A 27,987-nucleotide genomic window follows, 5' to 3' on the forward strand; every position below is an offset into this window, starting at 1 on the left:
GAGCTGTCAAACTTCGCTACCGTTACCCTGGTGGTCTAGTGGTTAGGATTCGGCGCTTTCACAGCTGCGGCCTGCGTTTGATTCCCGGTCAGGGAAGCAATTTGCAGTGTGTTTTTTTGGCTGCCCATTCTCCTTAAATGCGCTGTCGAGTTACTGTTTGGTCTTCGGAGTCACTGGGTGCTGCACTGCGTTGTGGTTCGTTGAAATAGTGCCCTTGTTCACATTTGTTTGTAGGTGTAGGGATGATTACTTCTGTAGCTAAGTACTTGGTTCACGTGTGTTGCTTTCCTGCAGAGGCTGTTTTGAATTTACCATTGACTGTTCGCTCTACTGTGACATCTCGAAATGGCACTTTGTTGTTGTTCTCCTCTTTTGTGAATTTTATGCCAGGAAGGAGATTGTTGATGGTGTTGTAGGTTTCCTCTAATTTGTTTCATTTTTTGATGACAGAAGTGTTTCATGGGTATTTCGTTGATTTGTTTGTAGGGCTTGTTATTGAATATGAAGTGGGTGGTAAGGCACAGTTCCACGAGGTTGACTGTGTTATCTTTGCTGCTGAAGTTGGTTCTGTGTTTTTGTCTTTAGTTCTTCGAGTAGTGTCTTCAGTTTTCTTTGGCCACGTTGATTTTAATGGATGTGAACAGGGCTGTTATGTCAAAGGACAACATTATTCCATCCTCTTCTATCTTCGTGTCTTTGGTGTTCAGGAATTCTTGGATGGAGTAAATGGAGTAGCATAAATCTTCGACTTGGTGTTTTAGTCCTCAGTGGAGGCCTTTGACTAGTCTGTATATTGGTGTTCCAAGTAGTGAGACTATGGCCTGAGGGGGGCTCCTAGTTTGAAAAAGAGGAGAACAACAACAAACTGAATTCTTAGATGTCACAGTAGAGCGAACAGTCAATGGGAAACTTCAAACTAGCATCTACAGAAAAACAACACACACAAACCAAATACTTAACCACAGAAGCAATCATCCCAACACCCACAAACGAAGCTGCATCAGGAGATTATTTCAACGAGCCACTACACACTGCAGCACAGAGAAACTACGAAGACCACAAGAGAAATACGTATATAGTGTATTTAAGGAGAACGCGTCCCCAATAAACCCATTCTGCCGATTTCCCAGTGATGCTTCCAAGCTCACTCTCAAAAATTCGGTTTGTCCCTCCATTCTTTCCTGTTTGTTTTTTGTGGGTTTTGAAAGCGTTCCCAATCCTCTGACTGAGTATTAGAGTTGGGAAGGTAAAAACAATGACTGCAGATGCTGGAAACCAGATTCTGGATTAGTGGTGCTGGAAGAGCACAGCAGTTCAGGCAGCATCCAAGTAGCTTCGAAATCGACGTTTCGGGCAAAAGCCCTTCGTCAGGAATAAAGGCAGTGAGCCTGAAGCATGGAGAGATAAGCTTATCTCTCCATGCTTCAGGCTCACTGCCTTTATTCCTGACGAAGGACTTATGCCCGAAACGTCGATTTCGAAGCTGCTTGGATGCTGCCTGAATTGGAGTTGCGCAGTTATGTTGTGGCTGTACAGGACATTGGTGAGACCACTTTTAGAATATTGTGTGCAATTCTGGTGTCCCTCCAAGCAGAAGGATATTGTGAAATTTGAAAGGGGTCTGAAGCACCAATGGGCCCACAGAGGGGAAGAGGCCCTTCTGCTGCCCTGAGTGTGGGAAGGCCTTCAGTGATTCCTCTGCCCTGCTGACGCACCAGTTGGTCCACACCGGGGAAGGCTGTTCTCCGGCCCCAAGTGCGAGATGGCCTTCAGCAGTTCTTCCCACCTGTTGAGACACCAGTGGGTCCACACTGAGAGGCCGTTCTTCTGCCCCAACTGCAGGAGGGGCATTGCTCTTTCCTCCGACGTACTGGCCCATTGGTGTGTCCAAATGGTAGAGAGGTCGTTCAGTTGCCCTATGTGCAGGAAGGCCTTCAGCAATTCCTCGGCCCTGCTGAGGCACCAGTCTATCCACACCGGGGAGAAGCCCTTCTCCTGCCCCGAATGTGGGAAGGTCTTTACCCACTCCTCCACACTGCTGAATCACCAGCTGGACCACACGGGGGTTTGGGGGGGGGGGGGACAGTGGCGGAGGAGGGGAGGCCATTCTGCTGCCCTAAGTGTGGGAAGGCCTTCAGCATTTCCTCCGCCCTGCTGAAGCACCAGTGTGTCCACCCTGGGGAGAGACCCTTCAGCTGGTCCGAATGTGGGAAGAGGTTCATGTTTTCCTGCAACTTGCGGAAGTACTAGCGGGGGCACCAGCGCTCCCAGCAATCAGATCCCACCAGTGACGCTGCCTTCGGTCACCCCCCAGGACTGAATCTGCTGCCAGTTCTGACAGTGGGTGCAGTGGCAGAGTAGGTGGGCTGTTATTGTTTTCTGCTGGAATGCAATTGCCTCCCCTACACCCCACAAACCCAACCCCAAGGTAGCTCAGGGTTAGCACTGCTGCCTCATGGCACCAGGTACTCAAGAATAATTCCACCCTTGGGGTTCTGTGTGCAATTTATGGAGGGTCGGAAAATGGATCTGAGTGGGTTAGTCTTCGGAAGATCAGTGCAGATGTGTTCGGCTGAAGGTCCTGTTTTTCCACAGTGTGGGTGTGCTATGATTCTATGAGCTTTGCCTTCAGTGGACACTGTTGCTCATTGAGCCCGGGACTGCACATTGCCAATGAAATGATCCAGAGAAACCTAAGACCGCAAGACCATCGGAGAAGAAGTTTGGCCTTCTCTGCCATTCGTTCGTAACAAAAGTATTGGATGAGATTAGCTACAGTGTGGAAACAGGCCATTTGTCCAAACAAATCCACACCGACCCTCCGAAGTGTAACCCATCCAGACCCATTTCCCTCTGACTAATGTACCTAACTCTATGGGCAATTAAGCATGGCCAATCCACAAGACCTGCACATCTTTGGTTTATGGAAGAAAACAGGACCACCCAGAGAAAACCCACGCAGACATTGGGAGAATGTGCACACTCCTCACTGACTGCCACCCAAGGCTGGAATAAAACCTGGGTCCCTGGCACTGTGAGGCTGCAGGTGTAACCACTGAGCCACTACATATTGCAACCCGAGGTTGGCAAGCCGGGGGTTGGGAGAATACAGCAAGCCAGGCAGCACCAGGATGTGGAGTAGTCAGCGTTTTGGGTATTAACCCTTCTTCATTACTGAAAGAGTGACTTATCTATGAGAAAAGATTTACATGAATGTTGCTGGGGGTTGGAGGGTTTGAGCTGCAGGGAGCGGCTGAATAACGTGGGGTTGTTTTCACTGGAGCATCGGAGGCAGAGAAGTGACCTAATAGCGGTTACAAAATCATGAGGGGCATGGACAGTGTAATAGACAAGGTCTTTTCCCTGGGCTGGGGGAGTCCAGAACTAGAGGGCATAGGTTTAGGGTGAGAGGCGAAATATATAAAAAGGGACGACATCTTCATGCAGAGGGTGGTACTTATATGAAATGAGCTGCCAGAGTATGTGGGTCAGGTGCTGTCAAATGGGACTAGACTAATATAGGATATCAGGTCAGCATGGACAAGTTGGACCGAAGTGTCTGTTTCCATGCTGTACGTGTCTCTGACTACTGGTCCTGATGTAAGTTTAAAATAGAGTCCAAGTAACTTTGAATAGTTCAATCTTGTTGAGCTCACCTCCTGAAAAGTTTCAGATGAATCCCTCTGAGAGATACTGTTTAAACATGCTGAGTTGGACAAAGTATCCCATCAAGTTCAACACAAACCCAGAGTTGAAGAAGTTCAGAAGTCAGAACACCAAGGGGACCAAAACTGATCACAATATTCCAGGTGCGGCCTCATCAACGTCCTGTATAACTCCAACATAACTTGCCAACATCTATACTCAATTCCCTAACTGATGAAGGCCAGTGTGCTGAAACCTTTCTTCACTACCTTGTGTACCGATGTAATCAGAGATATAGGACCTACTTTAAACTGATCTAGAATCCAGCTGCTGGGAGCACAGAAGCAGAATAGTGTTGCGTGAGTGTGCTGGGCATTAGATTTTGATACCACCTCCCCACACCTCTAGAGACCTCAGGTCTGTAGCTTGCCTTCTTACCTTTGAGGGTTTTCCACCTGTTTGAAACAGCCTGTCCTGCAACTAACCCCTTTATGCCAAGGCGTTCCTTCTACAGGCAGAATTAATTGTCCTTCTGTCACACAGTTATTAAACACCATTATCTCATCTGTCCAAAGGAACTGCTCATTGTTTTGCCTCCTCCTTCCCAGCGATAGTTAATGTATGTTATTTGTTAACTCCCTTGTAGCAGTTTCTCATTGGCCCTTTCGTTTCTTGGTCCAGAAAGAGTTATTGCTGACTCATGAAGTTTTCAAAGTTCTGGAGTTTACAGGACCACACCACATTCCTCTCTGCCTCCCCCAGGAATAACGATTGCTCCTCAGGTACTCACAGTTCCTGACGTTCCTTGATATCCCCAAATACAATCCATATGTCAGAAAATCACTGGTGCTGCCCTGACATAGATAGTCAATGTTTGAACAGAAGATTATGGGGAGAAAATGCAGAAATCCGAAATGCAAAGAGACTTGGGAGTTCAAGTCCAGGAGTTTCTCAAAGTAAACTTGCAGGTTGAGATGCACTTTCCCCTGCAAGTGCCGAATGTGTGACACCAGCCCATTTACCTATTCCCTCCTCGCTATCCAAGGAGCCAAACTTACATTCCAGGTGAAGTGGCCCTTTACCTGCACTTCCCACAACCCAGTCTACTGCATTTGCTGCTCACAATGTTGCCTCATCTACATTGGGGAAAACGAAGCCTTAACTGGGTGACTGCTGCACAGAACATCTACGTTCTGCCTGCAAAAAAGACCCTGAGCTTCCAGTTGCCTGCCAATTCCACACCCCACCCTGTTCCCTGGCCAACATCTCTGTCTCAGGTTTGCTGTTGTGTTCCAGCGAAGCTCAGCACCAGCAGAACGAAGAGCACCGAATATTGCACTTGGGGACCATACATCCCTCTGGTCCCAATATCCAATTCAATCATTCGAGGACCTGAACTCCATAGTATCCTCGTCCCTTCCACACACACCAAGCCTTGTTATCACATAGTCTGTCATTCCACACTACTTCGCCACGAACAGTCTCCATTAACAGTTATTCACCCTCCCACGCAGATCGTTATCAACTCCTTTTTCTGTCCAACAGTTCTTCCCTCGCTTTGGGCTCTGTCCTGATCTCCGCCTTCCTCCCACAATATCTCCTGCATATAAACCGACATTTTCCCAATCACCATCTGTTCTGTGGAAGGGTCAACGACAACTCCTGTTTTTTGTTCCTGATATACAGCATCCGCAGTTCTTTCAGATTTTTATTGAGAGAGAGTTGGAAATTGTTTCGAGAGACAGAAGGAGAAGGGGGAGAAACAGAACAGACATGAACGTAAAATCATTGTAGTGCGATCACTTCCCTTAAGCATGAATAGAGCGCACAGGCCATCCGTGAGCTTGTGGCGCAACGGTAGCGCGTCTGACTCCAGATCAGAAGGTTGCGTGTTCAAATCACGTCAGACTCACTACAATCAACGTCTAACATTTCAAATGAAGAAAGGAGTACGTTGTATCGAAAGTTATTTGCGGAAACTTTCGATCACACGTGAATCTTTGCTGTCAGTTTGATTTGTGAACACTGTGTCAGGGAGGTGGTGTGCCCATTGTTTGGGTAAATGCTCAGCTCCCCGCAATGTGCGAAGTCGAAAACAAACTGTTCATCACGTGATTAAAACACACAGCCGCTTCGTTCAGTCGGTGACCGCGGGGTGTGAATAACATGATACCGATTTTTTTACAACATAATCTAGAGATTTCCATCCAGGTTTTAGTCACATCAAACTGCCACGTAATGATGTTATGGTCTCAGTAAACTATAATAACGTGAAGATCGCTGGGATGATTTTCTACATCCGACTGCAATATAAACACAGATCATTGTTTCCAGTTTTGGTGGAACAAAAGATATCATATTGATGGAAAATTACAGTTAGTGCAAACACAGCTCGCCATCGATAAATATTAATCCTGTTCACTTCAATGGCCAAATTTCAATTCAGGAACCAAGTGCACTCGGCTGCTTGTAACATAGACAACATGACAAAATGGCTCATAGGAGGAGAAATGGGACATTGAGGAGAAGTGAAATGTTTGCTTTTGGTCACCTCCACAATTGTTAGAAAAACAGGTTGAAAGGATTCTTAAAAGGTGTCTGAAGTAGTGGTGAGGCATAATACTTCAGACAGCGCAAAGGGGAAGACCACTTTCTAGTGGAAGGAAAAGACATTCCTTATTTCTGAAAGAACTGGGAAACAGAAGAGGGGATGAAATCTGACTTGGGAGCTATTTCCTACTTGTTGAGGATGTTGCTTCATCACAGTCTTGGTTGAGAGCATAAGCTCTTCATCAGGAATAAAGGGTGACCCAAGGGGGCTGAGAGATAAATGGGAAGGAAGTGGGGCTGGAGGGAAGGCAGTTGGGAGTGCAATAGGTAGATGGAGGTAGGGATTGATGGTGATAGGTCAGAGATGAGGGTGAAGCAAATAGGGGAGAAGCAAGGTGGACAGGTATGACAGGTCAAGAGGTTGGTGTCAAATTGGAAGGTTGGATCTGGGACAAGGTGGGGGAGAGGAAATAAGGAAACTGATGAAATCTGCATTGATACCATGTGGTTGGAGGGTTCTAAAGCAGAAGTTGAGGTGTTTTCCTACAAGTGTCGGGTAGCAAGAATTTGGCAGTGGAGGAGGCCCAGGACTTGCATGTCCTTGGTGGAATGGGAGGGGGAGTTAAAGTGTTCCACCACAGGGCGTGTGTCGTTTAGATTTAGAGTCCCAGAGTTGTTCACTGAAATGTTCCGCTCGTTGGCGTCCAGTTTCCCCAATGTGGATGAGACCATATTGCGAGCAATGGACATAATCTTACAAATAGATTGCATAAATCTTAGCCCGCCAGAGTTATTTTCTTTAATTAAATTAAAGAAAATTTTTATTCAATTGGATGACTGCATGAAACGGTTTGTTGGTCAGATTTGAATCATCACACCCAAATGAGACAATGCCATGAATATCAGTGAACTGCTCGTTTTGTTAAAAACCAGAAATTCTTGATTTATTTTCACAACTTCCTGGTATTCACACCTGCACATTCAATGTCAAACTCTGACATCAGAACTTAAATTACAGTATTAATTTTGACTTACAATATTCGAACAAACAAATTAATAGCACACAGTGAATCGCAAGTCTGATTAATCTGAAATGAAATTTGACCAAATAATTATAAAATCAAGATGGGAGATAAGAAATGGGGGAAGGGCAGAAGGCAAGAAATGCAGCATCACAGAAAGTGCTCCTCCAGAGAGTGCATTTTACCAACCACCACTGCTAAATATTAGCACTCTGATATGATCCTCCGGTTTTAATATAAACCATTGCCCCATTCAGTAGGTACCATTTAAATGAGTTAAAAAATACAAGCCTTGAGCAAATCCAGCTTCCAGCCTTACCCCCCCCCCCCCCCACCCCCACCCCCCCCGCCGCCTCGCTTCTTGGAGCTTGGACCTTCCTCCAGTTCCGGGGGGTTGTTGAACTCCTGGGCTCCAGCGGCCGCTCCTCCACTGAAGAAGCTTTGGGAAGCAGATGCAAAGGCAAGATATAGAACAGAGAAGCTTTGTATATGAAAGCAGCTTACAGAGACATTGAGCAATAGCAATACATGGTTTTTACCCATCGACTCTGGATTATCTACCCAGCACACTCACGCAGCAGTTCTCTACTTCTGTGCTCCCAGCAGCTGGATCGTGGATCAGTTTAAAGGAGGTTCTATATCTCTGATTACATCGGTACACAAGGCAGTGAAGAAAGGTTTCAGCACACTGGCCTTCATCAGTTAGGGAATTGAGTGTAGATGTTGGCAAGTTATGTTGTAGTTATACAGGACGTTGATGAGGCCGCACCTGGAATATTGTGATCAGTTTTGGTCCCCTTGGTGTTCTGACTTCTGACTTCTTCAACTCTGGGTTTGTGTTGAACTTGATGGGATACTTTGTCCAACTCAGCATGTTTAAACAGTATCTCTCAGAGGGATTCATCTGAAACTTTTCAGGAGGTGAGGTCAATAAGATTGAACTATTCAAAGTTACTTGGACTCTATTTTAAACTTACATCAGGACCAGTAGTCAGAGACACGTACAGCATGGAAACAGACCCTTCGGTCCAACTTGTCCATGCTGACCTGATATCCTATATTAATCTACTCCCATATGACAGCACCTGACCCATATACTCTGGCAGCTCATTTCATATAAGTACCACCCTCTGATTGAAGAAATTGTCCCTTTAATATGTTTCGCCTCTTACCATAAACTTATGCCCTCTAGTTCTGGACTCCCCTACCCAAGGAAAGGACATTATCTATTACCCTGTCCATGCCCCTCATGATTGTATAACCGCTATTAGGTCACTTCTCTGCCTCCGATGCTCCAGTGAAAACAGCCCCACGCTATTCAGCCTCTCCCTGTAGCTCAAACCCTCCAACCCCCAGCAACATTCCTGTGAATTGTTTCTCATGGAGAAGTCAATGTTTCAGTCCTGAAGAAGGGTTAATACCCAAAACGCTGACTACTCCACATCCTGGTGCTGCCTGGCTTGCTGTGTTCTCCCAACCTTCTGCTTACCAACTTCGGGTTGCAAGACGTCGTGGCTCAGCCTCACAGTGTCAGGGACCCAGGTTTGATTCCAGCCTTGGGTGGCTGTCTGTGAGGAATTTGCACTTTCTCCTTATGTCTGCGTGGGTTTTCTCTGGATGATCCTGTTTTCTTACATAAACCAAAGATGTGCAGGTCTTGTGGATTGGCCATGCTTAATTGCCCATAGAGTTAGGTATATTAGTCAGAGGGAAATGGGTCTGGATGGGTTAGTCTTCGGGGGGTCGGTGTGGACTTGTTTGGACGAATGGCCTGTTTCCGCACTGTAGCTAATCTCATCCAATACTTTTGTTACTAAAGGATGGCAGAGAAGGCCGAATGGCCTAAGTTCTGCTCCGATGGTCTTGCGGTCTTAGGTTTCTCTGGATCATTTCATTGGCAATGTGCAGTCCCGTGCTCAATGAGCAGCAGTGTCCACTGAAAGCAAAGCTCATAGGATCGTAGCACTCCTACAATGTGGAAAAACAGGTCCTTCAGCCGAACACATCTGCACTGATCTTCTGAAGACTAACCCACTCAGATCCATTTTCCTACCCTCCATAACTTGCACACAGTTCCCCAAGGGTGGAAGTATTCCTGGGTTCCTGGTGCCATGAGGCAGCAGTGCTAACCCTGAGCCACCATGGATTTGTGGTTGTGGGGGGTGGGGGAGGCAATTGTAGTCCAGCAGAAAACAAAAACAGCCCACCTACTCTCCCACTGCACCCACTGTCAGAACTTGCAGGAGGTTCAGTCCTGGGGGGTGACTGAAGGCAGCGTCACTGGTGGGATCTGATTGCTGGGAGCGCTGGTGCCCCCGCTGGTGCTTCCGCAAGTTGCAGGAAAACATGAACCTCTTTCCACACTCGGGCCAGATGGAGGGCATCTCCCCGGTGTGGGCACATTGGTGCTTCAGTAGGGCAGAGGAATTGCTGACGGCCTTCCCGCACTTAGGGCAGCTTAATGGCCTCGCCCCCATCCACCACTGACACCCCCAACACCCCCGTGTGTCCAGCTGGTGATTCAACAGTGTGGAGGAGCAGGTGAAGACCTTCCCACATTCGGGGCAGGAGAACGGCTTCTCCCCGCTGTGGATGGACTGGTGCCTCAACAGGGCATCGGAATTGCTGAAGGCCTTCCTGCACATCGGGCAACTGAACGACCTCTCCAACATATGGACACACCAATAGGCCAGCAGGTTGGAGGAAAGAGCAATGCCCTTCCTGCAATCGGGGCAGATGAACGGCCTCTCAGTGTGGACCCACTGGTGTCTCTGCAGGTGGGAAGAACTGCTGAAGGCCATCTCGCACTTGGGGCAGGAGAACAGCCTTCCCCGGTGTGGACCAACTGGTGCGTCAACAGGGCAGAGGAATCACTGAAGGCCTTCCCACACTCAGGGCAGCAGAAGGGCCTCTTCCCCTCTGTGGACCCACTGGTGCTTCAGAACCCTTTCAAATTTCACAATATCCTTCTGATAGGAGGGAGACCAGAATTGCACACAATATTCCAAACGTGGTCTAACCAATGTCCTGAACAGCCAAAACATAACTTCCCAACTCCAATACTCAGTCAGAGGATTGGGAAAGCTTTCAAAACCCTTCAAAAAACAAACAGGAAAGAATGGAGTGTCAAACCGAATTTTTGAGAGTCAGTTTGGAAGCATCAGTGAGAAATCGGCGGAATGGGTTTATTGGGGACGCGTTCTCCTTAAATTTACTATATACGTATTTCTCTTGTGCTCTTCATAGTTTCTCTGTGCTGCAGTGTGTAGTGGCTCGTTGAAATAATGTCCTGATGCAGCTTCGTTTGTGGGTGTTGGGATGATTGCTTCTGTGGTTAAGTATTTGGTTTGTGTGTGTTGTTTTTCTGTAGATCCCAGTTTGAAGTTCCCCATTGACTGTTCGCTCTACTGTGACATCTCGGAATGGCAGTTTATTGTTGTTCTCCTCTTTTTCAAACCAGGAAACCCCCTCAGGCCATAGTCTCACGACTTGAAACACCAATATACAGACTAGTCAAAGGCCTCCACTGAAGACGAAAACACCTAGTCGAAGATTCACTCCACTCCATTTACTCCATCCAAGAATTCCTGAATAACAAAGATACTAAGATAGAAGAGGGTGGAATAATGCTGCCCTTTGACATAACAGCCCTGTTCACATCCATTAACATCAACGTGACCAAAGAAAACTGAAGACAGTACTCGAAGAACCAAAGACACAAACACAGCAACAACTTCATCAACAAAGATAACACTGTCAACCTCGTGGAACTGTGCCTTACCACCCGCTTCATATTCAGGAACAAGCCCGACAAACAAATCAACGAAATACCCATGAAACACTTCTGTCATCAAAAAATGAAACAAATTAGAGGAAACCTACAACACCATCAACAATCTCCTTACTGGTATCAAATTCACAAAAGAGGAGAACAACAACAAAGTGCCATTTCTAGATGTCACAGTAGAGCGAACAGTCAATGGTAAATTCAAAACAGCATCTACAGGAAAACACCACACGCGAACCAAGTACTTAGCTGCAGAAGTAATCATCCCTACACATGCAAACAAATCTGAATGAGGACACTATTTCAACGAACCACGACACACTGCAGCACCCAGTGACGACGAAGACCAAAAAGTAAGTATACAGCGCATTGGAGGAGAATGGGTTGCAAAAAAACGCACTAAAGATTGCTTTCCTGACCGGGAATCGAACCCGGGCCGCAGCGGTGAAAGCGCCGAATCCTAACTACTAGACCACCAGGGAGATATGGGCAAAGTTTGACAGCTCTACTGAAAATTGCTTCCCTGCCCGGAAATCGAACCCGGGTCACGGGAGTTCGAAGGCTAACACCAATGTCATTTCTTGTATCCATTGCTCCCGATACGATCTCCTCTATGTTGGGGAGACTGGAGCCCCGTCGCAGAGTCAAGTCACACCGCTTGAGAGAACATCTCCAGGACACCCGCAATAATCAACCCCATCGCCCTATGGCCCAACATTTCAAACCCCCTCCCACTCTGCCAGGGACATGCAGGACCTGGGCATCCTCCATCGCCGCTCCCTCCCCACCCGATGTCTGGGGGAAGAACGCCCCAACTTCTGCCTCGGATACATTCAACCCCAGGACATCAATGTGGACTGCACCAGTTTCCTCATTTCCACTCCCCCCACCTTAGCTGAGTTCCAACCTTCCATCTGAGCGCTGTCCTCAGGACCTGTCTTACCTGCCAATCTCCCTCCCCACCTATCCTCTCCACCCTCCTCTCTGACCTGTCACCTCTGTCCCCACCCCATTCACCTATTGTACTCTTTGCTACCTTCAGCCCAGCACCCCCCAATTTATCTCTCCACCCCTGGAAGCGTCCTGCCTCTTTTCCTGATTAAGAGCTTTTGCCCGAAACGTCGATTTTCCTGATCTTCGGAAGCTGTCTACCTGCTGTAATTTTCGAGCACCACTCTGATCTAAACTCTGGTTTCCAGCATCTACAGTCCTCACCTTTGCCTACCCAATAAACCCAGTGTGACGATTTCATATCAACAAACTGACACAAGCAGACACAACGTCTGCAGAAACCCTAGCCACATTACTTTACATTAAAGACATCTGGGAAATGATGTACGGACAACTCAACCCTCTCAGCATCATGGTAGCCCACAAACCTACCAACACACTTAAACAGCGGCTAATGAACCTGAAATACCCGATACAAACAACCAGAAAACGAATGTTATTGACAAAATACCATACAAAGAAATATATACATGAACTCTGCCGCACAGTTCACTGTGGCAATAAATGCTGGGATGAGATAAGGAAGATTTTTTGAGCCAAAACGAATCGGCACTGACTGGACAGCCATTTAAAATCAACGCTGTCTGTCCAGGATGGAAGACCCGAAGGGATGGACAGTTTTCTTATTTCCTGAAGATTTACAAAGCTGAGTCTGGGTTTTGGTGTTTGTTCCCTTTCCACTCCCAGGAGCCACAGTGGTTGGGGCGGTGAGTTGGGGAAAGTGAAATGTGCCGGTGAGCAGCGTGAGGGGCTATTTCAGCTTCCCCTCCTCTGACAGCGCTGTGACTTGACTCTGATGTTCTCAGGGACACTGACTGATGCGAGACAGTGAAAAGAGTCTCGTTCCCGCAGATCAGGAATTCAAACCGTATGCCGGCTTCAGGACAATGAGAAAGATTAATTGGGGTGTGTGAAGAAGCTGTGAGCTGCATTTCAAACAGGTAGGTGGAGTCAGATGCGTCATCCATCGCGCCCCGGCCCTGTGCGTCACTGACGCCGCCATGCTGCAGAGTTCTGACGTTAACACGGACATGCGCAGCAATGGGAACATTCTCAAGGTGAACAGCCAAAGATAATCACCGTCACTGATTCCCTTCCATAGTCCCAACTTTGTGAAGCAGTATCTTTCACTGGCAAATAAAACACCTTTGTCCTCAGGTGCCTGCTTAACTTCGATCACGACTTCTCGCCCCTCACTGTTATGGTCTCATTTCCAAACTCTTGGCTCATAGCCTCAAAAGCAGCTCTGTGGGTATCTGCTTGTTCCACCCTGACAGGCAGTGGGTTGCAGATTCCCGACCAGTCCCAATGTGATTGAAATATTTCAACCCGTCCACTGATTGCATTTAAAAACAAACTGTGGAGCAATCTCCCTTTTCTTTTGATGTCGTTTCTCAACTGTAGTCGGCAGGGTTCACACCTGCGTGGGGGAACCGCAATGGGTTTCATGTCCATCGCATTCACCATTCGGCCCACCAATACAGAACCACACTGACAGCTTCATTTCCCAGGTCTGTCTGCCTGTGGAGCTGCGAAAGAGTAAATCATTGCAGAGTTTGTTTGAATCCAATCACTTCACAGGTTTCGAAAGGGTTAAATATCTGCAAATGGCGAGTCTGGGTGTTTCATCCCGAAAGATGAAATGGACGTTCAGTCAAAAACAGAAATTGCAGGAGCAACTCAGCAGGTCAGGCAGCATCTGTGGAAAGAGAATCAGAGACAATATTTCAGAACTAGTTTTTTTCCTCATCCAAGTACAGCCAAACCTGCTGAGTTTTTCCAGCAGTTTCGCTTTCTGTCTCGGATTCTCAGCATCCGCAGTCCTTTACGTTAGAAATTCAATAAATTCAGAAACCCCTTTGTGCTGCCTCAGTGGAGAAGATTTCCGTTTGGGAAACATTTTCCTGACACCATTAAAAACGTGCACGTTCGCAGCCAAGAAAGCGGTAGGAGCGAGAACAAGAAACACTCCGTCCCTGGGTGGCCTCGAACCACCAACCTTTCGGTTAACAGCCGAGCGCGCTGACCAATTGCGCCACAGAGACAAACCCGAGCGCCAGGCCCACAGTGTCTTTGAGGAACCTACTATTCAATTCATAATTCAACCCGCCCCACCCAAAATTACCATTGTCTTCTATTAGTTTTACTTTTCCATAATAAAGCCTTGGACATTCATTATGGAGACATGGGGACAGCCTGATCCCACCATCTGCAGGCACATCCATGTCACGAGGAACGAGCTCTCCTACACCGGGGCCATCGCCCTTCGAGCCTTTCAGTGTTTTGCCTCTTCCCGAATTTTCTCATTGGCCCCGAGCCGAGAATGGGTTTGAATTCCTGATGTGCAGAGAATATTTTCAATGTCTCGGGTCAGTTCATGTCCCGAGAATATCAGAGTCAATCAGCCTCTTAAAAAAGGGGACGGTGTCTGGACTGTCTCTGCTCAGTCGGACAGTTCATCTTTCATTCTCCTCTAATTCCACTTCCCAAAGAGTTTCTAAAGATTCACAAAGCTGGAGACTGGGATTTGTGTTTTACTTCCTGAACATTTTTCCACCTGCTAACTGACAATATTTTGCCAAAACCTCTTCCCCATTGTAACACATGCATCATGTTCAGGGATGAGCAATTTCCATTTTGTGGAGACATTCCCAAGTTTGGGAATGCTCTCTTTGGAGCAAAGATGGTTAACTGGAGATTTCCAGGGGTTTTTGTCAATGATGGGAGAAGACGTGGTGTTTTCGCTGCTCGTTGGATGCTGCCTGAACTGCTGTGCTCTTCCAGCACCACTAATCCAGTATTTGGTTTTCAGCATCTGCAGTCATTGTTTTTACCTTGTTGATTTTACCCCAACTGCGAATCCTCTTGCAAGGATGCCTGCTTTGATGAAGTTTTCCTCCTCTCTCTACAAGAATCTCAGGGAGTCCCTCTCCCACTGCAACTCCCAGGTCATTTCCTCTGCCCTGAAGCTCTTCAACCATGTTGTGAAACAAACTCGGTACCAGAGCCACATTTGCCTAGTTTCAAACTTCCAGCTCAGTTACTGTCTCCTTGACGTGTCCGACCTGCCTATCTTCTTTTCCACCTATCCACTCCACCCTCTCCTCCTTGACCTGTCACCTTCATCTCCTCCCCCACTCACCCATTGTACTCTATGCTACTCTCTCCCCACCCCCACCCTCCTCTAGCTTATCTCTCCATGCTTCAGGCTCACTGCCTTTATTCCTGATGAAGGGCTTTTGCCCGAAACGTCGATTTCGCTGCTCGTTGGATGCTGCCTGAACTGCTGTGCTCTTCCAGCACCACTAATCCAGTATTTGGTATTCAGCATCTGCAGTCATCGTTTTTACCTTAATGATCAGAAGAACCTATTGCCACTGACTAGGGTCAGTTACCAGAGGACAGGGATTGCAGTTCTTTAATGGAAAGCAGCATTTGTGTAGACCAAACACAGCGAATACTGCAGAAAGCCAACCGGTCGAGTAGCATCAGTGGAAAGGTAAACAGAGCCGACGTTTTGAGTGTGCTACGGTTTTTGTTCAGAACTCAGTGTTTTGCCTCTTCCCGAAGTTGGTCCAGGTCTGTGTCTCAATTGGCAAACACATGGCAAGGGCAGTGCTGCAATGTGAAGTTATAGCCTTTGCTGTTTAAAAAAAAAAGCAGTGCATTGTTGAAATGGTGACATATTGGAATGTGGAGAAAGTGAGGACTGGAGGTGAAAGTCGAAAAATGTGGCACTGGAAAAGCACAACAGGTCAGGCAGTATCTGAGGAGCAGGACAGGGAACGTTTCGGGAACAAGCCCTTCATCAGGAATGATGTATGGATGTAGTAAGGGGTCTCAGAGTCCCTCCACAATAGTCAATGCCAGTTGTCGGGCAGATGCAGCAGGCAATGAGCGAGGCAAATGATATATTACGAAGAGGAATTGAGTTCAGAAGTGGGGTCATCGAACATATTCAAGGCTAAGTTCATCTGAGTTTTGAACAACAAAGAAGTGGATGCTTATCGGGGGAGGTAAGAAAATGGTTTTAAGACCAGTACAGGTCATTCACAGAGTCTGACAGCACTGAACAGACTCTTCATCCAACTCGTCCGTGCTGAGTATGTTCTCAAACTAAACTCGGCCCACCTACCAGTGTTTGGCCCATAAACCTTCGAAACTTTCGTATTCATGTACTTATCCAAATGTCTTTTAAACGTTGTAACTGTACATGTATAAAATCATGAGGGGCATGGATAGGATTAATAGACAAAGTCTTTTCCTGGGGTGGGTGAGTCCAGACCGAGAGGGCATGGGTTTCGTGTTAGAGGGGAAAGATACAACAGAGACCTAAGGGGCAACTTTTTCACGCAGAGGATGGTACGTTTATTGAATGATCTGCCAGAGGAAGTGGTGAAGGCTAGTCCGATTGCAACTTTTAAAATGCATTTGGGTAGGTGTTCCCACAGAGTTAAATGTTGTCTGTTCTCAGCTCTGCTCGATTTCTGTTGAAGCTTTGACCCCCTTTTACACCTTCTGGAGCAATAAAATATTCTAAGCCTCCTGGGAATGACACCTTATCTATACCCCTTCTGATTTTAAAAATCTCTATTAGGTTAACTGTCAACTTCCTCGGCTCCATTGGAAAAAATGTCCCAGATTCTTCTTAACTCAAACCCTCCATTCCCTGCAACACGCTGGTAAAGTCGGGAATAGGGAATTGCATCAAATCACATAAATGTACTGTCTGAAACAATCTAGCTGTGTTCTGGCCTGAGATATTGAGAGTCCCTGGTGTAAGTAATTACGAATGCAATAATTTTGGTCACAGAATTGAACAATCATTTTGCAACAAAGGGGTCTACTTTGATAAGGAGATTTGGTCATTTCTAGGGTAAGTGAACAGTTTGGAGATCAGGGAGATGAAGTTCCAGACACTTGGGAAGGGCAAGAAATGAATTTGATAAATAAGACAAAGAACTGTGGATGCTGGAAATCTGAAACAAAAACTGAGAACACGGGAAAAACTCAGCAGGACTGGAAGCGTCTGTGGAGAGAAAGCAGAGTTAAAGTTTCGAGTCCAACAACTCCTCTTCGGGATTCTGAAATAGTTTGTGAGAACCCCTTAAGTCATCTGCCCAGCTTTAAGGCCATAATACACAGGAGCAGGATGAGGCCATTTGACCCATCGAGTCTGCTCCACCAGTCGATCATGGCTGATATGTTTCTCAATCCCATTCTGCTGCCCTCTCCTCATAACCCTTGACCCCTTACTAATCAAGAAACTATCTCTGTCTTAAATGCCCTCAATGACTTGGCATCCTCAACCCTTCTCCGAGTGGAAACATCATCTCCACGCCCACACCATCCAATCATAGAGTAGCACAGCGCTGCCTGACCCACTGTGATCTCTAGCATTTGTTGTTTTCAGGAAGGATTCCAGCATCTCCAACAACGCGCTTCTAAATTTTGTACCCAGTTGTTTAGCTGTCCCTGGACCCCGCGAGATTTAATCTTACTCAACAATCCACTGTGTGGTACAGTTAACAAAGTTCCCAGCCCCCACCTCTTTCTGCACACATGGGCCGCACGATGGATCAGTGGTTCACCCTGCTCCCTTACAGCGCCAGGGATCCGTTTTCGATTCCAGCCTTGGGGCGACTGTCTGTGTGGAGTTTGCACATTCTCCCTGCCGTGTCTGCTGGGTTTCCTCCGGGTGCTCTGGTTTCCTCCCAAAATCTAATGATGTGCAATTTCGGGAGAAGTGGCCATACTAAATGGGTCCATAGTGTGCAGTAAGTGTAGTGGAATGGGATAGGGGAATGTGTCCGCATGGGTTACGCTTTGGATGGTCGGTGTGGACTTGTTGGGCTGAATGGCGTGTTTCCACATTGCAGGAATTCTGCGTGGCATTCCCCCAACTCCATGGTCTCAGCACTCTTGGCATTTCCCATGGACAGTGTGGGGGAGGGAAACAATGTTTTACACGGGAGTAAAGTTCAGTGCGTGTGAAGCTAAAAGTAAACGCATTGCTTCAGCTGTTTTCCCCGGTATACCAGAGGTTGAGGGGTGATCTTACAGATGTTTATAGAATCATGAGAGGCATGGATAGGATAAATAGACAAGGTCATTTCCCTGGGATGGGAGAAGTCCAGAACAGGAGGTTAATATGTTTGAGGTGAGGGAGGCAAGTGTAAGGAATGATCTGCCGGAGGAAGTGGTGGATGTAGGTCCAATAATAACATTTAAAAGGCATCTGGATGGGTATATGAATAGGAAGAGTTCAGAGGGATATGGGCCAAGTGCTGATAAATGAGACGAGATTAATTTTCGCTATCTGGTCTGCACAGATGAGTTGGACAGAAGGACCTGTTTCTGTGCTGTGTATCTCTGTGACTCTGGCTTGCCTGTAATGTTTGCCCTGCCTGTGTGTTCAGTTTCTGTCTGGTGTTGGTGTCAATGCCTTGATATCTCATTTCCTCCATCGCCCAACTTCCACCTCCCCAGATGTTAACCATTTCGTGTCTGGTTGTTTCTCAAGAAGCTGCATTGAAGGTTCATTCTGAATTGACACTTTTTTTTTGCTTCCCAAAATCAGACTTAATCACTCCTACATATCGTGAAAGATACTAACTCTCAGGTGGAGGTATCCAAAATGCAGAGGTGTCTGTCTTGATGTTTTCACTTTTCGGTCTCTGTAAGATCCTGAATCAGTACCGTCGGGAGAATTAGTTTGAGCGGAGTGAGAATAGAGGGGTGAGAGGGGGTAGGATGGTGCTTTCAATTTTGAAGAAAACGAAAAGAATGTTCTGCGGAAAGTAGAATTGCTTGTTTGGAATTTCTAACCTGGACTGACAGTAATAACTTTTGTAATCACTTTTTACAGATTATTTGAAGATCTGAAGACGGACGTTTCAATATCAATAGATGAACAGCTTTGCCTGAAACATTGACTCTGCTGCTCCTCAGATGCTGCCTGATCTGCTGTGCTTTGACTCTGACTCTCCAGCATTTGCAGTCCTCAATTTCACGTCAATGTCTGGCAGTCACTGAATCCATCGGGACTATAACAATTTTCGACGATGATTCTGTGAGAAGGAACCAAGCTTTTTGGTTCCTCTTTCAGTACGTTTTCAGCATCAGTGAGACTGGAAGAGAGATCCGACTGTTGCAGCACTCTGATTGTGGAGCCAGTAAACGTTATACAGACTGAGAAGAGGAATGCACCGCAGGGAGGTGCTGTACACGCGTTTGTGTGCAGCTGAAGCTTCGGTCATGGAGAAACCCAAGGAATCCCGTCCCGTGGAGAAACCATGAAAATGTGGCAACTGTGGGAAAGGCTTCCGTTTCCCATCTGACCTGGAGACTCATGGGCACAGTCACACCGGGGTGAGACTGTTCTCCTGCCCTGAGTGCGGGAAGACCTTCAGCAATTCCTCTGTACTGCAGAGGCACCAGGGGGTCCACACAGGCGAGAGGCCATTCTCCTGCCCCGAATGCGGGAAGGCCTTCAGCTATTCCTCCGTCCTACTGACCCACCGCCGGGTCCACATATTAGAGAAGCTGCTCCAAGTACGGGAAGGCCTTCAACGATACCTCTGCCCTGCTGAGGCAACAGCGGGTCCACACCGGGGAGAGCCCGTTCTCCTGCCTCAAGTGTGGGAAGGGCTTTACCCAGGCATCCCACCTTCGGGTCCATACGGGGGAGAGGCCCTTCCCCTGCCCAGAGTGCGGGAAGGCCTTCCGCAATTCCTCCCACCTGCTGAGGCACAGGTGGGGCCATACCGGGGAGAGGCCGTTCACCTGCCCCGAGTGGAACCGGAGGTTCTCATCATTCTGCACCTTGCAGAAGCACCAGCGGGCACACCAGTGCTCCCAACAATCTGATTCTGCTGGTGAAGCTGCTGTGGGTCACTGAGAGGACTGAACCCCTGCACATTCTGACAGTGCTTATAGTGGGAGAGTCGGTCGGATTTTTTTGTTTTATGCCGTCGTGCTCCCCCACCCCTGCAACTTTGCTTCCAGTGGGCGCTGCTGCTCGTTGATACCAGGAGCTGTTCTCTCTAGATTCTACTGTCCAGTTAAAACATTTTTGGCTCTTTCTGGGAATGAGTCGCAGCCTGTAAAAAATGGCTGAACACTGGGGTGTTCAGCAGTGACTTTTAAATTAGATTTACAGTTACGTGTCTGTGAAACAGTCATAGTCCAAAGATTGCACAAAGGCTTGGCAATCCATGTTGGAAACTGTTTGCTTGAATTGGACAGTTTAAGTTGAAAAAAAATTCTTTCTTAACTTGCCGATGAAGTTTCCGTCTCTGAGATGGTGGGAGACTTGATCAAAGGGTTTAAATCATTGGTATTAATTAGATTATCTTCTTTAACTTTGCCCGAGCAAACTTGCCATATTTATAATTATTGTTTTTTGTTTAAATTATAATGTTGTTGTGCAAGATCTGTTCTTCATCAAGTCTGGTTCGGAACAGTTGAGAAATTGAGGGACATTGCATGTTTAAATTTCACTCTGTTGTGAATCTGGTGACAGTGACATTCATTTGTATTGGGTTGCTTACCCTTAGTTGTAGTGTCTTCCACCCCAACTATTCACTATGGTAGTGAGTTCCGCAGTCTCACCACACTCTGAGGTTTTTCATGAAATCCTTAGTAGAGAATTGTCAGGGAAAATGTTGACAAGGGCAGAATATAGGGTCTTAACTGCAAATGCCGGGAAGACATTCGACAAAGTAAAATCATGACAATGTCGGGATAAATAAAGAACTTTGACAGCAATGAGGAGGTCACACGTTAGATTTCATGATAATGGTCGTGACAAAAAGAAAAAGTACTCTGCAGATATTGGATATTGTAATTAAGCAAGTTTCTAGATGCTGTAGTTGGTTGAATACGATAATAAGAGATGAAATAACCAAAGCCACTCATGTAATTTGATGTCGGTAACCATAAAGCAAGTGCATACTATTGATTGATATAGGCCAATTGCGTGCAAGTAGGCCATTCAGGCCATCGAGTCAACATTGAATGACCGACCCACCCAGACCCAATTCGTTACCCTATCCCTGTAACCCTGCATCTCCCATGGTCTATCCACCCTCAAATGCACATCCTTTGGACTGTGGGAGGAGTCCAGAGCACCAGAGGAAGCCCACGCAGACACAAGGGGAGAATGTGCAAACTCCACACAGACAGTCGGCCCGAGGGTGGGATCAAACCCAGGTCACTGATGCCGTGAGGCAGCAGTGCTAACCACCGCGCCACCACCACATGCTGGTCTTTAAAGAAGAGAATTTCAAAGACTCGAGAACACTTGTGAGAAAAACAAAACTTTCCTATCTTAAATGAGAGACTAGTCTCTGGCTAGAATCGAGTTGACATTACATTTACATTCAGTCCTCTCCAGATGTTATACAGCTCCATCGGATCATCTGTTTCTTCTAAACTCAAACTGATACAAGCCCAGCCTGACATCCCCTTGTCCCCGATTATAAGTTGAGTAAATGAGCGACCCTCGATCTCACTGGCATGACAAAGGATGCCCTCAATCCAAGTTGACCTTAACTGTCCAACCTCTTGACCCCCACGCCACAATGTGGTCATCCGTAACTCAGCCCTGAACGAGAGCAGAGGAACTGAATAGACAGCAGTGAGGTGGACATTGCATTCCCGGAGAATATTCTTCAAGTGTGAAATTTGTTCAGCTCACTTTCGGATCACTGCAGGGACTATGTCTCCTGTCATTTAAATGTCTTTGATCCTAATAACAGTCTAGTTTTGTTGTACATTGTGTGTGTTTTATCTGTGTGTCACGACATGATTTTCTGTTGCTGTCATTCCCATTAGGATGTGTGAATTCAGTACCAGATAATAGCCTCAGTTCTGAATTTTCCTTGAGGATTGGTGTAGAACGAACTAAGTGTCAGTCAGAATGGGAGAAGCTCTACTGTTTATTTAACCCTTTACTGTCCTTCTCCTGGGACTGTATGAATGGGGAAGTATGGAGGAAGTTTTACTCTGTATCTAACCCAATGCAGTCTCTGTCTTGGCAGTGTTTGTTGGGGACAGTGTTGAGGTAGCTTCACTTGCAATTGAAGAGTAGAGGAAGCTTTATTCTGATTCTCATCCCATGCTGTCCTTGTCCTGGGAGGTTTAGATGGCATCTATAATTGAAGTGAATGCAGACTTGGCAGTGGGAGTGGACAGTACTTCTACCTGAGCACTCCCATCTTTGAGATTGCTGTGCTGATCAAGACAATCTCAGACACTTTCATGCACTTTTCCAACCAACCACAGGGTGGTTAAGGATGGGTATAAATGCTGGCATTGCCAGCGATGCCCACGCCCCATGCATGAATAAATACTTTCTGTTTAAAAGTTACATTCACGTTCCAAACCCTCTAATGTATGATTACTTACATGGAAAATTCCTGTCTGCTGGAATTTCATTTTAAAACATAGGAATGTGTCAACCATGTAGAAATATAACAAGAACAACAAATGGAGAATTTAACAGGTAATGAGCAGGACCAGAATGCTGAGTCAGCCTGACCCCCATGGCTGAGAGAGTTCTCCCAGATGTTGAAGTTACACCAGTGCCTTTTACTCTTGCAGCTTCCCCAAAAGTTTGTCCCTGATGTAAGATCATTCAATGACCCGAAGTACGAACTGTTTTTAATCTCCATAACTGGTGCCAGACTTGCTGAGTAATTCCAGCGCTTCTGCTCTACCCTTTTATGGGATTTGAGCTTCCCTAAGTCAGTGTTCTGAAGAACTGCAGATGATGGAGATCTGAAACACAAAAATGCGTCAAATACTGGAGAAACTCAATAGGACTGGCAGCACATGTGGAGAGAGAAGCAGAGTTAGCATTTCAAGTGCTGTGACCCTTCTTCACAACTGTTCTGGACTCAAGCCAGGATATTGTCTTTGTTTCTTTCTCTCTCTCTCCACCAGTGTTGCCAGACTGGCTGAGTTTCTCCAGCAATTTCTGTTATGACACTTTCACAAGGTTGATGTTTGTTATCCATCCCTAAGTGCAAGGTGTCTTGCTTGTGCTAATTCAGAGGGCAGTTTAAGAGTCAACCACATTGCTGTGGGTCTGGAGTCACATGTAAGTCAGACCATGCAAGGATGGCAGTTTCCCTCATGAAAGGACATTGGTGAACATGGGTTTTTAGGACAATTGACGTCAGTGCCATCGATACCATACTGAGACTTACTTTGTGTTCCCCATTTATGATTTGAATTATTCGCATCTTACCTCTTGCTGTGGTGGGATTTGAACTCATGTTCCCTGGATTACTCATCCTGTGACGTTATGACGACACTGTTGTTCCCCATTCTTTGCTATTTTGTGTTTGCTGTGCAAGTCTTTGTCCTCTGATGTTTGGGAAATTGAACCTGTTCAAAAGATTGCCCTAAACTTGTCCCTTTGACCAAGAATTTGGTCACCTGTCTCATCTGTGCTCCGGTCTTGTGATTTTTAAAGGAAATCTCACAATGTTCATGTGAAGCACTTTGAGATAGTTAACTGTACCACAGGTATTATTTGAATGCAGCATGTGTCCCTATCTTGATATCTGAAAGTACAGGGTCATATTTTAAATGTAGAAGACAAAACTGAGGATGATTTCTTTTCTTTCTGAGGGTTGTGTGTCTTCTTCAAAAGGCAGTGGATTCAAAATCTTAAAGGCAGAGGTAGATAGGTTCTTGATAACCAAGTGGATGAAAGATTGTCGGGGATGTGTTGGAATGTAGAGTTGAGGTTGAATTCAGTTCAGCCATGATCTTATTGAATGTTGCAGCAGGCTCGAAGTGCCCAGTGGCCTGCTCCCGCCCATTATATGTTTGTATCAATCAGTATGTGTCTCCCCTTTTATAGCTATGAACTGGGTAATTCCTTTCCAATATTGCCCCTTGTAGACAGTTAATTTCACACCGATGGCCCCCTATTGGGAGCAGGCACATTGTAGCAATTGCAGTACTTCTTGTGTTAATTTTGTTGCTTCTTACTCAGTGTTGCTGAGAATCTTCGAAATAAAATCTAAAACACTTCTATTATTATCGCACGAATGGAAGTGTATGTTTGGATGTAACATTGTTGAATTAGCCATTCCCATCTTTTCCAGAATTCTGTGTTTAAAGCCTTCAAGTCTGGTTTCTACCCCTGAAACAGTTCTTATCAAGGTCATATTTGACATCCTTTGTAACGGTGAAAAGGCTAAACATTCCCTCATCGACCTGCGGACAGCCTTGATCAGGGTTAATGACAGTCCTGACCCTCTCCAGCATGACTCTATCCTCTGGGAGGGTCTGCTTTTCGCGTCTTCCGTTCTGATTTGTTTTACCGCAGCTGCTGGTGTTAGCATCTATACTGATGATATCCAACTGTGCCTGAACACCACTTCTCTCCCGACTCCTCTATCATTCATAATTTACCAATAATTTTATCTGAATGCCTGCCCAATTTCCAGCATTGGATAACCATAAACATTCCCTTAGTTAAATATTGTGAAGTGTGAAGCCATTGTTTTAGTCCCCAAGTTCGACCTGAGCCCCCGTCCCCACCCCCCACCCCCACCCCAGTAACTCTGTTGACAGCCTTCATGTCACTTTAAAACTAGGATCGATAGATTCGTGAAGAGTCGGGGGATGAACAGTTACAGGAAAAGGGCAGGAAAGTGAATGTGGAGAATGCCAGATCACCCAGAATCCTACTGAATGGAGAAGCAGGCTCAAGGGGCTGAATGGCATATTCCTGTTCCTATTTCTTATGGTTCCCGAGCCCTTCCCTCTGATACAGGACACTGACTTCAGTATGTGCCATTACTGAGAGTGCTGATGTTCCCTTGTGTAATATCAACAACTTAGCAGCTGCTAAAACCTCTTGCTCCTTTGTTACCTCTGAACACAATCAGCCAATGTGTTCAGGGGAGGCGATGGCCGACTTTATTGTCACCAGACTATTCACCCAGGTAATGTTCTAGGGACTTGTGTTCAAAACCTGCCACGGCAGATGGTGGAATCTGAATTCAATATAAATCCGGAATTAAGAGTCTAATGATGACCTCGTTGTGGTTTGTTGTAAAAACTTATCTGGTTTCCTGCTGTCCGAACCTGGTCTGATCTACATGTGATTCAGATCCACTGTCAGCTGGTTGAATCTTCACTGCCCTTTCAATCAAAACCTCCACTATAACTTCCCTACTTTTATACTCCATTTAAAGGTCAATCTCCCTTTTGCCTTCCCTATTAGTCACTGTGTTCCCAGAAGCAGGATTGTGGCTCAGTTTAAAGTATGTCCTATATCTCTGATTACATCGATACACAAGGCAGTGAAGAAAGGTTTAGGCACCCTAACCTTCATCAGTTCGGGAATTGAGTTTAGATATAGTTATGTTGTCGTTATACAGGACGTTGATGAGGCTGCACCTGGAATATTATGATCAGTTTTGGTCCCCTTGGTGTTCTGACTTCTGACTTCTTCAACTCTGGGTTTGTGTTGAACTTGATGGGATACTTTGTCCAACTCAGCATGTTTAAACAGTATCTCTCAGAGGGATTCATCTGAAACTTTTCAGGAGGTGAGCTCAACAAGATTGAACTATTCAAAGTGACTTGGACTCGATTTTAAACTTACATCAGGACCAGTAGTCAGAGACACATACAACATGGAAACAGACCCTTTCGTCCAAATTGTCCATGCTGACCTGATATCCTAAACTAATCTAGTCCCATTTGACAGCACCTGACCCAAATCCTGTGGCAGCTCATTTCATATAAGTACCACCCTCTGCATGAAAAAGTTGTCCCTTTAATATATTTCGCCTCTCACCCTAAACCTATGCCCTCTAGTTCTGGACTCCCCCATCCCAGGGAAAAGACCTTGTCTATTAACCTGTCCATGCCCCTCATGATTTTGTAACCTCTATTAGGTCACTCCTCTGCCTCTGATGGTCCAGTGAAAACAGTCCCAGCCTATTCAGCCTCTCCCTGTAGCTCAAGTCCTCCAACCCCCAGCAACATTCCCGTAAATCATTTCTCTCAGAGAAGTCAACGTTTCAATCATGAAGAAGGGTTAATACCCAAACCGCTGACTACTCCACATCCTGGTGCTGCCTGGCTTGCTGCATTCTCCCAACCTCCTGCTTGCCTACTTCGGGTTGCAATATGTAGTGGCTCAGTGTTTTCCACTGCAGGCTTACCGTGCTAGGGACCCAGGTTTTATTCCAGCCTTGGGTGGCTGTCTGTGAGGAGTTTTCATATTCTCCCGGTGTCTGCGTGGGTTTTCTCTGGGTGGTCCTGTTTTCTTCCATCGTCCAAAGATGTTCAGGTCATGTGGATTGGCCATGCTTAACTGCCCATAGAGTTAGGTATATTCGTCAGAGAGAAATGGGTCTGGATGGGTTACTCTTCAGAGGGTCGCTGTGGACTTGTTGGGACAAATGGCCTGTTTCCACACTGTAGCTAATCTCATCTGCACTACTTTTGTCAGTAATGTATTGCTGAGTAGACTCGATGGGCCGAATGGCCTAACTTCTGCTCCGATGGCCTTGCGGTCTTACGTTTCTCTGGATCATTTCATTTGGCAATGTGCAGTCCCTGGCTCAATGAGCAGCAGTTTCCAATGAAAGCAAAGCTCATATGATGGTTGAACTCCTACAGTGTGGAAACAGGTCCTTCAGCTTAACACATCTGCACAGATTCTCCGAAGAGTAACCCACTCAGATCCATTTTCCTACCCTCCATAAATTGCACACAGAGCCCCAAGGGTGGAAGTATTCCTGGGTTCCTGGTGCCATGAGGCAGCAGTGCTAACCCTGAGCCACCATGGGGTTGTAGTTGTGGGGGGTGGGGCAGGCAATTGCAGTCCAGCAGAAAACAAAAACAGCCCACCTACTCTCCCACTGCACCCACTGTCAGAACTAGCAGGAGGTTCAGTCCTGGGGGGTGACTAAAGGCAGCGTTAACGGTGGGATCTGATTGCTGGGAGCACTGGTGCCCCCGCTGGTGCTTCCGCAAGTTGCAGGAAAACATGAACCTCTTCCCACACTCGGGCCAGCTGAAGGGCCTCTCCCGGTGTGGACACACTGGTGCTTCAGCAGGGTGGAGGAATTGCTGAAGGACCTCCCGCACTCAGGGCAGCAAAAAGGCCTCCCCTCTCCACCCCCCCATCCCCCCGTGTGGATCAGCTGGTGCTTCAGCAGTGTGGAGGAGCGGGTAAAGCCCTTCTCACACTCGGGCAGGAGAATGGCATCTCCCCGGTGTGGACGGACTGGTGCCTCAGTAAGACAGAGGAATTGATGAAGGCTTTCCTTCACTTAGGCAACTGAACGGCCTCTCCCCCATGTGGACCCACCAATGGGCCAGCAGGTCGGAGGAAAGTGCAAAGCCCTTCCTGCAATCGGGGCAGAAGAATGACCTCTCCTCAGTGTGGACCCACTGGTGTCTCAGCAGGTGGGAAGAACTGCTGAAGGCCATCTCGCACTTGGGGCTGGAGAACAGCCTTCCCCGGTGTGGACCAACTGGTGCGTCAGCAGGGCAGAGGAATCACTGAAGGCCTTCCCACACTCAGGGCAGCAGAAGGGCCTCTTCATCTCTGTGGACCCATTGGTGCTTCAGAACCCTTTCAAATTTCACAATATCCGTCTGATACGAGGGAGACTAGAATTGTACACAATATTCCAAAAGTGGCCTAAAAAGTGTCCTGTACAACCACAACACAACCTTCCAACTCCAATACTCAGTCAGAGGATTGGGAAATCTTTCAAAACCCACAAAAAACAAACAGGAAAGAATGGAGGGTCAAACCGAATTTTTGAGAGTCACCTTGAAAGTATCAATGAGAAATCGGCGGAGGGGGTTTATTGGGGACCCGTTCTCCTTTAATACACTATATACGTATTTCTCTTGTGCTCTTCGCAGTTTCTCTGTGCTGCAGTGTGTAGTGGCTCGTTGAAATAATCTCCTGATGCAGCT

General features: G+C 46.6%; 1 protein-coding gene and 3 non-coding genes across 4 annotated transcripts in view; 2 read left to right on the top strand and 2 right to left on the bottom strand.

The window, feature by feature from the left end:
* The window catches only part of LOC140460597 (uncharacterized), a 621,333-nt gene that overhangs the window by 450,505 nt on the left and 142,841 nt on the right, over positions 1–27,987 (top strand). The gene's annotated exons all lie outside the window — the stretch shown is intronic.
* trnaw-cca (transfer RNA tryptophan (anticodon CCA)) lies at positions 5,486–5,557 on the top strand. The gene has a single exon. It is a non-coding gene; the product is annotated as a tRNA-Trp (tRNA).
* Positions 11,415–11,486, bottom strand: trnae-uuc (transfer RNA glutamic acid (anticodon UUC)). Its single transcript has one exon. It is a non-coding gene; the product is annotated as a tRNA-Glu (tRNA).
* Positions 13,987–14,060, bottom strand: trnan-guu (transfer RNA asparagine (anticodon GUU)). Its single transcript has one exon. It is a non-coding gene; the product is annotated as a tRNA-Asn (tRNA).

This window comes from Chiloscyllium punctatum, chromosome 36, assembly GCF_047496795.1.
Source record: "Chiloscyllium punctatum isolate Juve2018m chromosome 36, sChiPun1.3, whole genome shotgun sequence".
In the NCBI taxonomy this organism is placed as follows: domain Eukaryota; kingdom Metazoa; phylum Chordata; class Chondrichthyes; order Orectolobiformes; family Hemiscylliidae; genus Chiloscyllium; species Chiloscyllium punctatum.